This window comes from Phyllobates terribilis, unplaced genomic scaffold, assembly GCF_046119375.1.
Source record: "Phyllobates terribilis strain yellow unplaced genomic scaffold, ASM4611937v1 Scaffold_86__1_contigs__length_6382490, whole genome shotgun sequence".
In the NCBI taxonomy this organism is placed as follows: Eukaryota; Metazoa; Chordata; class Amphibia; order Anura; family Dendrobatidae; genus Phyllobates; species Phyllobates terribilis.
In genome coordinates this window covers 1760009-1774888 of record NW_027362846.1, presented here as the reverse complement: position 1 = coordinate 1774888, position 14880 = coordinate 1760009, and the positions used below count along the sequence as shown (strand labels likewise).

The following is a 14880-nucleotide window of genomic DNA, read 5'->3' as shown; positions in this document are numbered from 1 at the left end:
ACCTGGTGGGTAGGTCACATATGATGCGATGTTCCGGAAGACATAATCGGCGCTGCAGAGCTGCAATGCGTGATATTGCATTGCTGGAACGCCGCAAGTGAGCGCACTCTATGCGGACCTTGTGAAGCAGTGCATCAAGATCCGGATAGTCCCTCAAAAAACTCTGCACGACCAAGTTGAGCACATGTGCCAGACATGGGATGTGAGTGAGGTTGCCTAGGCCCAGAGCTGCCACCAGATTTCGGCCATTGTCACACACTACCATGCCTGGCTGGAGATTCGCTGGCACAAACCACACGTCGCTCTGCTGCTTGATGGCATTCCAGAGCTCCTGCGCTGTGTGGCTTCGATTAACCAAAGAAATTAATTTTAATACGGCCTGTTGACGTTTGGCCACGGCTGTGCTCATATCAGTCATCATAACAGGTAACCGTTCACGGGTCGATGTGGAGGTAGACCGTGACGGCTCCTGCAGCGCTGATTCAGAGGAACTGGAGTATGAGGAGGAGTCAATGTGTACAGACTGGATTCCTGCAATCCTTGGAGTTGGCAGAACACGTACAGCGCCACTCTCAAGATTTGTACCCGGCTCCACAACATTTACCCAATGGGCAGTGAGGGAAAGGTATCGTCCCTGTCCATGCTTACTGGTCCACGCATCAGTGGTCAGGTGGACCTTGCTACTGACGGCGTTTTGTAGCGGATGTTTAATTTTTCCCTCCACATGATGTTGCAGGGCAGGGACGGCTTGCCTGCTGAAATAAAAGCGGCTGGGCACGTTGTATTGTGGGACTGCCAATGCCATAAAGTTACGGAATGTGTCAGTCTCCACCAGCCTGAATGATAGCATTTCAAGGGCCAGTAGTTTAGCAATGCCAGCATTCAGAGCTTGTGCTCGGGGGTGGTTTGCCGAGTATGGGCGCCTTTTCTCCCATGCCTGTGCTAACGATGGCTGTAGACTGGCCTGGGAGTGTGAGGATGACTGGGAAAGTGGTGCTGTGGGTGCAATTACACTGTTTCTCTGTACAACAGTGCCAGAGATTCTTCCATGGCGATCCTGTGAGGAAGCCGAACCAGCTGTGTGTGAGCTGGAGGAAGAGGCTACAACACGAGCTGAAGAGGTGGTAGGTGGCGCTGTAGGTTGGCCTAGGTCTTCAGTGTGTTTTTGTAACTCCACCATGTGCTTGGTCCGCACATGTTTCCACATATTTGTGGTATTGAGGTTGCTGACACTTTTCCCTCTTTTCACCTTCTGATTACACAGCTTGCATTTGACAAAGCAAATGTCATCTGCAACTGTGTCAAAAAAGGACCAGGCACTGCAAGTCTTGGGAGCGCCCGCTTTGGATTTTGGAAGAGCCATGCTCCTAATGGGTGCCGAAGTGGAGGCTACAGGCAACCAAGTCTGCCCCCTCCCTCTCCCTCCTTTTTGGGCCGTTCGGGGAATCTCTTCCTCAGAGCTGCTCCCACCACCTTCCTGTCCCTCACGCCATGATGGGTCAAGGACCTCATCATCTACACCACCCTCTTCAAACAACTGCTTATCCTGGGTAGTCTCGACAGCACAGTACGCACCAGAAAGTGGCACCTGAGTCTCATCATCAGATGCGTACTGAGGTGTGCTGCTGACCATAGGCACTGGCCCACCCGCCTCTTCAGATTCAGAGAGACAAAACGGTTGCGCATCACTGCATACTACCTCTTCTTCAAATTCTAGAATTCTGCTTGGCTAGCCCCCTCTTTCCAAGCCAAAAGATTCAGAGAACAGAAGTAGAGATGGCTCCTGTCCAGAGCTCTCTGACTGCCTGGGCAATTTGGCAGGTAGTGAAGAGACAGATGGGTGCTCTTCAGTGCTCAGGACCTGAGAGGATCTGGAACTAATTGAAGTCGATGCGTTAGCTGCCATCCATCCGACAACGGCTTCAATTTGGTCCTCGCGCAGTAGTGGGGTACGGCTAGCTCCTACAAAGCTGCGCATAAAGGACTGTTCCCTGGTAAAACTGGGGGATGCTGAGTCACTGGTGCCCGCAGCAGGCACAGAATCCCCACGTCCTCTCCCTGCAGGCACAGAATCCTCACGTCCTCTCCCTGCAGAAACTCCACGCCCACGCCCACGCCCACGCCCACGACCACATGCCTTACTCCCTGCCTTCTTCATCTTGGTAGACTGATAAAGATAGGCAGAAAAGTACTAAGGGCTTAGTGTGCTTATTCCTGAACAGCTGCTAACAGGTATAAGAAACACTAATTTTATAAAGTGTGGACTAGACTTTAATATGAGCTAATGTGGCCTACACAACTGTAAAGTGGAGTGTTTGGTGAACTTTATTTAGGTTTTTTTTTGTCACAAAAAGACACTGGATGTGCCTAAAGATGTAATAACGATAGTATCACAAACTTTTTGTAGCTATTACAATGTAGGAAGGTAACCTACAATGCAATAGATGAGGCTGCAAAAAATAGGCTAATACTAATCTGGCTGGGGCTGCAGGGCCCAATGCTGCAGAAAGGCTCCTCTATCTACTCCTATATAGTGTGTTTGGAATCAATTTAGCTGAATACGGATGGAACCACCACACTAATAGGAGAAATCAGGAAAAATTATGAATTGGCAAAAAAGGACAATGTATGAGGCAGTGACACACACTGAGTGCACTACAACCAGACGGGGTTGAAGCACACACTACAGGGTGAGCTGCACTCACACACCAGACCTTGCAGACAGCGGTGAACAGTACAGATGCAGAGCACTGTGCACTAGCGCTGCAAGACCAAAAAAATTTCTCTATCTACTCCTATATCGTGTGTTGGAACCAATTTAGCTGAATACGGATGGAACCACCACACTAATAGGAGATATCAGGAAAAATTATGAATTGGCAAAAAAGGACAATGTATGAGGCAGTGACACACACTGAGTGCACTACAACCAGACGGGGTTGAAGCACACACTACAGGGTGAGCTGCACTCACACACAGAGACCTTGCAGACAGGCGTGAACAGTACAGATGCAGAGCACTGTGCACTAGCGCTGCAAGACCAAAAAAATTTCTCTATCTACTCCTATATAGTGTGTTTGGAACCAATTTAGCTGAATACGGATGGAACCACCACACTAATAGGAGATATCAGGAAAAATTATGAATTGGCAAAAAAGGACAATGTATGAGGCAGTGACACACACTGAGTGCACTACAACCAGACGGGGTTGAAGCACACACTACAGGGTTGCACTCACACACACAGACCTTGCAGACAGCGGTGAACAGCACAGAGAACTGTGCACTAGCGCTGCAAGACCAAAAAAATTTCTCTATCTACTCCTATATAGTGTGTTTGGAACCAATTTAGCTGAATACGGATGGAACCACCACACTAATAGGAGATATCAGGAAAAATTATGAATTGGCAAAAAAGGACAATGTATGAGGCAGTGACACACACTGAGTGCACTACAACCAGACGTGGCTGAAGCACACACTACAGGGTGAGCTGCACTCACACACCAGACCTTGCAGACAGCGGTGAACAGCACAGGGAACTGTGCACTAGCGCTGCAAGGCACAGTGATTTAGAAAGTAGCTTGGGTAAAGCAGTATAGAGCAAATAGGTAGCTAAAACTGTCCCTCAGAACAACTGCATCCTATCCCTAACTGAATTCACAGCAGAGTGAGCTCAAAATGGCGGCGGCGGCTTTTATAGTGCATCATGACATCATTTCAGCAGCCAATCACAGCCATGCCATTAGTTAAGATGCCTACATGCCTAACAGGATGTGCCCACACTTCTTAGGATCCTCATTGGCTGAATAAAATGAAAATGGCTCATTGCATTATGGGAACTTCTGATTCCGGTATACGATATTGCAAAAGTATCGGAATTAAGTATCGGAATTCTGATACCGCGAATATCGGCCGATACCCGATATTTCAGTATCGGAATGCTCAACACTAAAGGCGCGGGATAGGGGTAAAAATATTCTGGTAATTGGAAAGTACACAAATTATACTCCTTTATGGCACAGCTATAACTTAACAGAGCTACATAAACTAAAAAATGTTAGTGAGTGGAAGGATAGTGGGTATATGTTTGGTGTCACAACTCTTGAGGGATGGATTATTCAAGAGCTTTGAACAAATAAAGGCAGGTTTTAACCTTCTGCATAGGGTGTTTTATCAATATCTGCAAATACGTCTTGCATATAGTACACAACTAGAATAAACGCCATACTGATTGACATCACCCAATAGATACCATTGCTACATCGTTGGATACAAAAGGTCTAATATCCCTTATTTATAGGCAGTTACTGGCCCTACATTTGGATAAATATTGATTTGATAGTTAAGACAAAATGGGAGGGGGATGAGGGTCCCTTATCTGAGGAGCAATGGGGGAAATACTGGATTTGACACCAAAACTTTCATTATCACAGTCACAAAGATTGTCCTGAATTCTTCTGATTCATAGGGTATATAGATCCCCAAGTATTTTATTTAAAATTGAAATACAAACGGATGACACATGTCCTAGATGTGGTCAAAAGGACGCCCACCTGATGCATATGACGTGGGAATGTGTAAATATTGGCGACTACTGGAAGGGGGTGATCGCTCTTGTACGATCTGTCTCTGGGATACAACTTCAGTTGGAACCTAAAATCTGTATCCTAGGACTCCTCGGAGAAGACGTAGACCCAGACTCCCATATGGCAATAGCTAGCTCAAGAATATTATTCCAAGCCAGAAAGTTGTTGGCACTACATTGGATAGACAATTCTCCCCCAACGATAACAGAACTATAATCCAGGATAAATAACACTCTATGTTTGGAAAGTGGAGCTTATATAAAAAGGAACGCTCTCAAGAAATCCATACACAAATGGAAGCAATGGTTAATTACCCCAGATATTGCTTCAGAAATACTATACTGGACCATTTGTACATTATCCCTGCAGAAAACCAGGAATTTATATCCTTATACCTAAGGTGTCAGCAAATAATAATTGTCTCAGTCCACACAATTGTCCCTTCTTGGATATATTCTTTTTCTATTGATGTCCCAATAGGGAAAAAAAGTAGTCAGGAAGTATTCAGATATTTATGTACAAATGTAAAATTACTATTCCAAAACCTTGTACTATAGAGCGATATTGGGATTTATATCATTGTAAACCGGTTCTTGTATTGTTTACTGGTTTTTCTTTCTTTTTATTTTTGTCACAAAGTTTATATGACAAAAACAGAATGTTGGTAATTCTTTCTTTTGTTAAATAAAAATGATCTGATTGAAAAAAAGAAAGGAGCGAAGGTCTTTACTAGATCAAACGTATACAAAATATCAAGATCGCATGTGAAGGTTCTCGTATGAATTCACAGATAAATGTGGTCTCTCATTGACAAGGAAGTTACATCCACGGATGTAAAGGACATACGGCTTCGGCAAAAATAAGAGACCACTGAACAGTTTTCTATTGGAAAGCATGGAAAGACTGGTGGAAAGCATGGCAAGAGGAATGAAAGCTGTGATTAAAAATCATGGTTAGTCCACCAAATATTGATTTCACATTTAAAACATGAGTAATTTGAGGTCTGAAAGCACTGTTTCTCTGTATTTTGACACTTTATCATTTGCTGCAAATAAATTCAAAATTTTTAGCTTTGAATTTCGGAGACATGTTGTCAGTAGTTTATAGACTAAAACAACAATGTACATTTTACTCAAAAATATACCTATAAAGAGAAAAATCTGAGAAACTGAAAATTTTGCAGTGGTCTCTTAATTTTTGCCAGAGCTGTATGTATCCAAAACAAAAAGAGCCCCACTGCTATAAATTCATAACCCCACTGACATAGCTGACGCATTTCATTGCTGTTATAGCTTACTACATAATATTCATGGAAAACACCACGACATGCCACCTAATTTTCTTGAAACAAAAATTGACAAATATATTAAGGACACTGCCGTTCCTTCCTTACAGACCCCTGAGCAGGAGATACTAGACAAATCTTTCACTGAACAACAGATAGGAGAGGCCATTAAATCATTCCCTATCGGGAAGAGCCCTGGGCCAGATGGATTCAATAATAGATTTTATAACATGTTTGCACCTCTGTTCTTACCTTTAGTGTTCAATAATATCTCAGAAGACTCCCCCTTTGCCCCCCAATCACTTGAGGCTCACATAACAGTTTTATCAAAGCCTGGAAAAGAACTAAATGCCTGCCCTAATGTTCATCCAATTTCAATAATTAATATATACATCAAAATATTCTCTAATATAATTGCATTGTGGCTCTCCCACTACCTACCCTCAATTGTTAGCAACGATCAGGTTGGCTTCGTTAAGGGTAGAGAAGTGCGTGATAATACAAATAAAACATTGTTAGTTTCACGTGCAAAAAAACAGGGGATCCCTATGTGCCTTGTTTCTGTGGACGCTGAAAAAGTGTTTGACAGAATACACTGGACTTTCTTGAAGAGGACCTTACGAAAAATTGGGTTAAGCTCTTTCTTGTTATCTAAAATTCTATCCTTCGACACTGACCCTAAAGCGATAGGGTAAACGGCCTTCTCCCTGACACATTTTCTATTAAAAATGAGACAAAGCAAGAGTGTCCCTTGTCACCTCTCCTATACACATTGGTGATGGAACAGTTTGCGGTAGCATTACAAAAAAATCCAGATATTAGTGGAGTTACTATAGGCTCAAATCACTATAAACTATCTCTATACGCAGATGACTTGTTGCTCTATTTTCAAACCCAATTATTTCCGTCTATACTAAAGGAATTTGAAGAATTTGGCCAAGTAAGAGATTTTAACCCCTATACCCCCGAAGGTGGTTTGCACGTTAATGACCGGGCCAATTTTTACAATTCTGACCACCATCACTTTATAAGGTAATTACTCTGGAACACTTCAATGGATCCCCCTGATTCTGAGAGATTGTTTTTTCGTGACATATTGAACTTCATGATAGTGGTAACATTTCTTCGATATCACTTGCGTTTATTTGTGAAAAAATCGGAAATTTGGCGAAAATCTTGAAAATTTCGCAATTTTCAAAATTTGAGTTTTATGCCCTTAAATCAGAGATATATCACACAAAATAGTTAATAAATAACATTTCCCACATGTCTACTTTACATCAGCACAATTTTGGAACCAACATTTTTTTTTAGTAGGGAGCTATAAGGGTTAAAAGTTGACCAGCGATTTCTCATTTTTACAACAAAATTTACAAAACCATTTTTTTAGGGACCACATCACATTTGAAGTGACTTTGAGGGGCCTTTATGACAGAAAATACCCAAAAGTGACACCATTCTAAAAACCCCTCAAGGTGCTCAAAACCACATTCAAGAAGTTTATTAACCCTTCAGGTTCTTCACAAGAATTTTTGAAATGTGGAAGAAAAAAATTAACATTTAACTTTTTTCACAAAAATGTTATTTTAGACCCAAATTGATTTCTTTTCGCAAGGGTAACAGGAAAAATTGGACCCCAAACTTTGTTGTGCAATTTCCCCTGAGCATGCAGATACCCGATATGTGAGGAAAAAACATTGTTTGGGCGCACGGCAGGGCTCGGAAGGGAAGGAGCGCCATTTGACTTTTTGAATGTAAAATTTGCTTGGATAATTAGCGGACGCCATGTTACGTTTGGGGAGCCCCTGATGTGCCTGAACAGTGGAAACCTCCCACAAGTTACCCCATTTTGGAAACTAGACCCCATAGGGAACTTATCTAGATGTGTGGTGAGCACCCTGAACCTCCGGGTGCTTCACAGAAGTTTATAACATTGAGCCGTAAAAATAAAATTTTCACATTTTTCCCACAAAAATGGTTTTCAGCCCCCAATTTTGCATTTTCATAAGGGTAAAAGGAGAAATTGCACCATGCAGTTTGTTGTGCAATTCCTCCTGAGTAGGCAGATACCCCATATGTGGGGGAAAACCACTGCTTGGGCATACGGCAGGATTCGGAAGGGAAGGAGCGCCATTTGACTTTTTGAATGTAAAATTTGCTTGGATAATTGGCGGACGCCATGTTGCGTTTGGAGAGCCCCTGATGTGCCTAAACAGTGGAAACCCCCCACAAGTGACACCATTTTGGAAACTAGATCCCTCAGGGAACTTATCTAGATGTGTAGTGAGCACCTTGAACCCCCAGGTGCTCCACAGAAGTTTATAACATTGAGCCGTAAAAATTAAATTTTCACATTTTTCCCACAAAAATGTTTTTCAGCCCCCAATTTTGCATTTTCATAAGGGTAACAGGAGAAATTGCACCATGAAGTTTGTTGTGCAATTCCTCCTGAGTAGGCAGATACCCCATATGTGGGGGAAAACCACTGCTTGGGCATACGGCAGGGTTCGGAAGGGAAGGCGCGCCATTTGACTTTTTGAATGTAAAATTTGCTTGAATAATTAGCGGATGTGCCCCTGATGTGCCTAAACAGTGGAAACCCCCCACAAGTGACACCATTTTGGAAACTAGACCCCTCAGGGAGCTTATCTAGATGTGTGGTGAGCACCCTGAACCCAAGTGTTTTACAGAAGTTTATAACATTGAGCGCTGAAAATAAAAAAATCAAACTTTTTCCACAAAAATTATGTTTTAGCCCCAACTTTTTTATTTTCACAAGGTAAGAGGAGAAAATAGACCCCAAAAACTGTTGTGCAATTCCTCCTGAGTACGCCAATACCCCATATGTGGGAAAAATACAGTGTTTGGGCACACGGCAGAGTTCAGAAGGGTGTGTGACTTTTTGAACGCAAAATCGGCTGGAATCGAGAGTTGACGCCATGTCGCGTTTGGAGAGCCCCTGATGTGCCTAAATAGTGGAAACCCCCCACAAGTGACCCCATTTTCAAAACTACACCCCTCAAGGATTTTATCAAGGGGTATAGTGAACATTTTGAACCCAGAGGTACGACACAGAATTTGATAACATTAGGTCATCATATTGAATAAGTTGTCATTAGTCTTGAGTGCAAGTGCTCGATACTTGAGTTTGCATCGGGTGCTCGGGTATGCACCATGTATCGCGGGTGTTCGAGTGACATGCTCGAGTCCCCGCCCGCATGTTTCACGGTTATTAGACACCTGAAAAAAAACATGCGGGGATCGCTCGTGCATGGCAATCCCCGCAAAGTTTTTTTGGCTGTATAACAGCTGCAAAACATTTGGGGCGGAGACTCGAGCATGTCACTCGAGCACCCACTATACTCGATGCATACCTGAGCACCCGATGCAAACTCAAATAGCGAGCACTTGCACTCAACATTAGTCGCCATATAGTCATGATTTTTTTCTTTACTTCTGAAAAAATCCCAACCCCATCACAACCCTAACCCTTTTTTTTTTTTTTACACCTTTCCTCGTGCGATATAAGTGATTAGACAACTTTATTCTTCGTACACACGCGGCTCCGCTCCGTACACCTCGTACACACACGGCTCCGCTCCGTAAACCTCGTACACACGTGGCTCCGCTCCGTACGCCTCGTACACACGCGGCTCCGCTCCGTACACCTCGTACACATGCGGCTCCGCTCCGTACGCCTCGTACACACGCGGCTCCGCTCCGTACGCCTCGTACACGTGCGGCTCCGCTCCGTACGCCTCGTACACACACGGCTCCGCTCCGTACACCTCGTACACAAGCGGCTCCGCTCCGTACACCTCGTACATGCGCGGCTCCGCTCCGTACACCTCGTACACGCGCGGCTCCGCTCCGTACACCTCGTCCACACGCGGCTCTGCTCCGTACACCTCGTACACACACGGCTCCGCTCCGTACACCTCGTACACGCGCGGCTCCGCTCCGTACACCTCGTACACACACGGCTCTGCTCCGTACACCTCGTACACACACGGCTCCGCTCCGTACACCTCGTACACGCGCGGCTCTGCTCCGTACACCTCGTACACACGCGGCTCCGCTCCGTACACCTCGTACACACATGGCTCTGCTACATCCACACTGTAAACCCCTCCTGACCCCACACATAAACTTCAGCTCATCCAGCACCATGACAACCAGCACAGCAGAGTCCTGCATCCACTGAGGCCCCTGATCATGTGACCCCTGACTCCTCCCCTCCTGTGACCTCATCACAGCTCCTGTGCACACAGAGCAGCCATATATGTGGCGGCGGCTCTGCAGGTGGAGGTATGTGGAGACCCCCATTACTGGGCGCAGGGGGCATTAACCCCTTCAGCTCGGAGACTCTTTTGGGGTCTCTGTGTGGTGTGAACAGTGACATAACAGCTTTGGACAGAATGCGGCTTAGCTGGTTCCCGTCCACATTAGATCCATTCAGGCGACTGCAGGATGAAGGACAGAAGCCCAGAGAAGTCCTCACACAACGCCATTATTCCTCTCCTAGTTCCAGCACAATAATGTAGATACTAGTGATGACATTCGGGGGATTTGCAGGAATATGTGGCAGATATTTGCTGGATCTTCTGCTTTCTAGACCGGTTCCTCCTGTACGTCCTATGAAACAATCCAGATGATCCTGTCAGATCTGTGACGCGATATCCATCAGCTGTCGGCACAAGCAGCGTTTCATGGGGAGGGAGTTGTGGTGTGAACACGCTCCTGTTGCCACATTCCGGGGCCGGACGCCTTTTATAAGCCGGCGTCATATCCCTTGGGCGTTCTTAATATAGTGATTTTCACATGACAACAAGATCACGAATGTCAGAACCAATACACACACGTTACATAAAGGTAAGAAATGACACAAGAAACAACAAAAACAGGAAAGAAACAGCAACCACCACGGACTCTGTCCAAATATGTTTGTACAGCCGTAGTAGAAGATGAAGATGTCGTCCTCCTCATGAAGTAGTTATTTCTCATGTCACGTGTAATGAATATCTCCTGCAGTATTACTAATGCCGATTGCAGTGTCAGTAAATCAGCCGAAAATTAGCTTTATGGAAGATGAGTCTTGGAGAAACGTATTCAGCTACAGACTCAGAGGAAGAAACTGCTTGTTGTCTGTGGCCTAAAATATATAGGTTTTATTACTAGATGTAAAGAAGAAATCTAAATACTGTAAAATAATATATCTCATCATATGTTTCCCCTTATTATCTCCAGTAATTGTATTATTACACAGGACTTTTATGATGTTACATCGTCTCATCATCTTCTCATTCAGGTCTCTACAATATCAGATCCTCTCAGTGAAGATCTATATAAGAGAGTTATCCTTATTGACCCATCAAAGATGGATATGGACAGAGACAAGATGGCGGAGCGGATATTACACCTCACCCTAGAGATCCTCTTCCGGCTTACTGGAGAGGTGAGAGATTCTGATGACATCACATTACATCATTCTTATCTATGGGAATAACAGATGAACAGAACTGGAGAGGTGAGGACTCTGGAAATGTCTGGAGGGAGATTTATTAATGTGTCTCTCCATAACCAGGATTACGCAGTAGTGAAGAAGACCTCTAGTGAGTGCTGTCAGGCCCCTGTGTCTGAGGGATGGGGAAGACCCCTGAGCCCAATCACGGGGCCTCCACCTCTCCCCCTGATGCATGAGGACATCAATGACCAGAAGATATTAGAACTCACCTACAAGATGATTGAGCTGCTGACTGGAGAGGTGACACTGCTGGGACATTATACAGTAACGCTATGAAGGGATCGGGGGGAATGACGGTATCATTGTATGTGTCAGGTTCCTATAAGATGTCAGGATGTCGCTGTCTATTTCTCCATGGAGGAGTGGGAGTATTTAGAAGGACACAAAGATCTGTACAAGGACATCATGATGGAGGTTCCTCAGCCCCTCACATCACCAGGTAATAGACAGGACTAAATACACACGGCCTATAATTATCTGTATGTAAAGAATGAATTCAGTCCTTGTATGTGTTTCCTCCAGATCTATCCAGTAAGAGGACAACACCAGAGAGATGTCCCCATCCTCTTCTTCCACAGGACTGTAAACAAGAAGATCCTAATGTTCTTCAGGATCATCAGGTAGATGGAGAGAAGGTGTCATGAGATCTCCCCTATGATGTGTTGACGGCTGTGAAGGTCTTGTGTTCAGTCTTGTTTTATCCCCCAGTATTACATGTTTTATACTTGTGTAATGAGGACGGTGGAGATGGTGTGGCACCCTGGCCTGGTTGCCACTATAACAGCATGTCATGTCTGAGAGCAGGTGGGAGGTTCCCTGGTTAGGGACAATTAGCCTGCAGCACCTCCTGCCTCAGCCCAGGGAGGGGAGCTGGCTGCCCTTATAAAAACTGGGTCTGAGGCGGGGTTAGAGAGACCTAGAGAGACCAAGTTAGGGACAGGTCAGCCGCAGCTGAGGAGTCCCTGTGGACAGAGGAGAAACTAAAGGCCAGGGACAAGAGCTAGAAGAGCTAGTCCTGGCCAGTGACTACTAAGCCGGACACTGGAGTCCGAGGCTGTCAAAGTTCTAAACCTAGCAGCAGAAAACCACAACGCAGGGGATTTCAAGTCCTCTGGCCCAAGGAAGCCCGGAGGCGCAGCCACACGTGAGGGACGAATACCACCCCGGAGGGGTAAGAAGTACAGAAGGCCCCAAGTTGCTCGTCATACGGGTGAGAACCACACGGTACACTCAGAGGCGTGGGCTACCACCACACTACAGCGGGATAGCCAGGGAAGAGTGCAGTCAGAACGGCAGGCCTACAAACTCCCCCTGACCAGCGGGATTGCTCAGTTGCTCTCAGACTGACCAGGTCTCCGTTGTTAACCAGTATACCGGACGGGTCATTTGATAATACCACCAGTAAAGACCCTGAACTACATGAAAGACTCTGAGTGTTACTTCCGCGGCCTGCACTATCGCTCCCACCATCTACACTACCTGCCCTGAGGCTACACTCCTCCCGTGGGGAGTTATACCACACTCTGCTGCACACACAATACCAGCCTCAGCGGACTGCCCTGCAGTGGTGGTTCACCCTGACCGCAATCCATGGGTGGCGTAGTCAGACACTTAAATACTTAAAGACCACAATAAACATAGACTGCCATTTGAACCAGAGCACCCTGAGCCACGGGACCGGGTCACCACTACTAGTCCCAGCATCGCGCAGAGACCTGGCTCCGGGTATCCCCACACACAGTGGCCCAGGGGCGACGCAATGGCAGGATTAGAGCTGATCATAGATGGAACTTCTCCATCTGTCTGTGACTTTTACAATATTTGTTTCAGGGTGAAGATCTGACCCATATTAATACTACAGAGACATATGTGAGGGGTGATGAGTGGTATAAAGAGGAGATTCCTACATATGACTACCCAGGTGAGTAGTGACCACTAAATACAGAGAAGTCACAGATTCTTCTCAGTCACCGGCTGTGGCTGCTTTATCGGTGGTGTAGTCCGGCCGTATCACAATCGTGTGATCACCATTTTGCCGCTAGACCATAACATTCTCTTCCACCCAAAACTGTTCAAATGACTTTGGGTATTGAAAGCCCTTTTCTATATAACTTACAACCTGGAGGATCCACCTACCCCCTGGGGATGCTGACTGTTACCTCCTCAGATCTGTAAACTACAAAGCCAAATGACAGCGTATGTAGAATGTGCTGACAAATTAGAAAATCACTTGAAGAATAATATTATGATGGGCCTGTAAGAGAAAGAGGAGGGTAATGATGCTGTTGGCTTCCTAGATCCCTGATATCTTATTGGATGAATCTACCTTCTCTCCCTTCTGTGCTGCTGAATGTGCTCATATGGTCCCTACAAGACCAGGTCCAGTCTTTCTGGCCAAACTTCACTTTTATGAGATACAGCATTAAATGTGCAGTGAGGGACAAGTGTGAATTTCTGTACAATAACAGCAGAGTTTCCCTTTATCCTGACTTTACAGTTTCTTTTAAAACCAACTAACTTCAAACAGGATTGCGACAAACTACATAAAAAACATTACACCTGTGCCATGATATACCATAAATTTTGGGGGGAGGGGATGTGTATATGTGTATATATATATATATATATATATATATATATATATATATATATATATATACATATATATGTGGAGGAGCGGGGCACAGGGCTACCCGCTGCAGCCTACACTGTCCCCGCTGCTAAAGAAAATGAATATTCACTGCTCCCCACGCCCATTGGGGCGTGGGGAGCAGTTGCTGGAATCGCCTGTGCCCGCTGTTAAAGGGCATGAATATTCAACCTCTCTTCACGCCCATGGGAGTGGAGAGCGGTGAATATTCATGCCCTTTAATAAGCGGGCACACACGATTGCCCGGCAGCAGCAGGAGCCGCACTGCACTCCACTGTGTGCCAGCTATTAAGCAGCATGAAGTCACTGCTCCCCGCACACACAGTCCCGGCATGGGGAGCAGTGACTTCCGGCAGATGATCTCTCTCTCCTTGTGAGCCACGAATGACAGTGATGTCATGCGCGGCTCACATGTAGAGATCAGTGCAGGCAGACAGGACGCAGCGCTGGAGGAGAGAGAAGAGAGGTGAGTAGGAGTGTTTATTTTTTTTATGTGCAGCTTGATGGGGATTAGGGGGACCATGCATACTAGGATAAAGCTGAGGGGGGGCCATGCATACCAGGGCAGGGATTAGGGGTGCCATGCATAACAGGATAAAGATGAGGGGGCCATGCATGCCAGGACAGGGTTTAGGGGTGCCATGCATATCAGGATAAAGATGAGGGGGCCATGCATACCAGGACAGGGATTAGGGGTGCCATGCATACCAGGACAGGGATTAGGGGTGCCATGCATACCAGGATAGGGATGAGCGGTGCCATGCATACCAGGATAGGGATGAGGGGTGCCATGCATACCAGGATAGGGATGAGGGGTGCCATGCATACCAGG

General features: G+C 45.6%; 1 protein-coding gene across 1 annotated transcript in view; it reads left to right on the top strand.

The window, feature by feature from the left end:
* Positions 1-10123: 10123 nt before the first annotated feature.
* The window catches only part of LOC141197745 (uncharacterized), a 43726-nt gene continuing 38969 nt past the window's right edge, over positions 10124-14880 (top strand). Inside the window, exon 1 of the mRNA XM_073662831.1 lies at positions 10124-10182. The gene's annotated coding sequence lies outside the window, so the exon portion shown is untranslated. The remainder of the gene's footprint in view (positions 10183-14880) is intronic.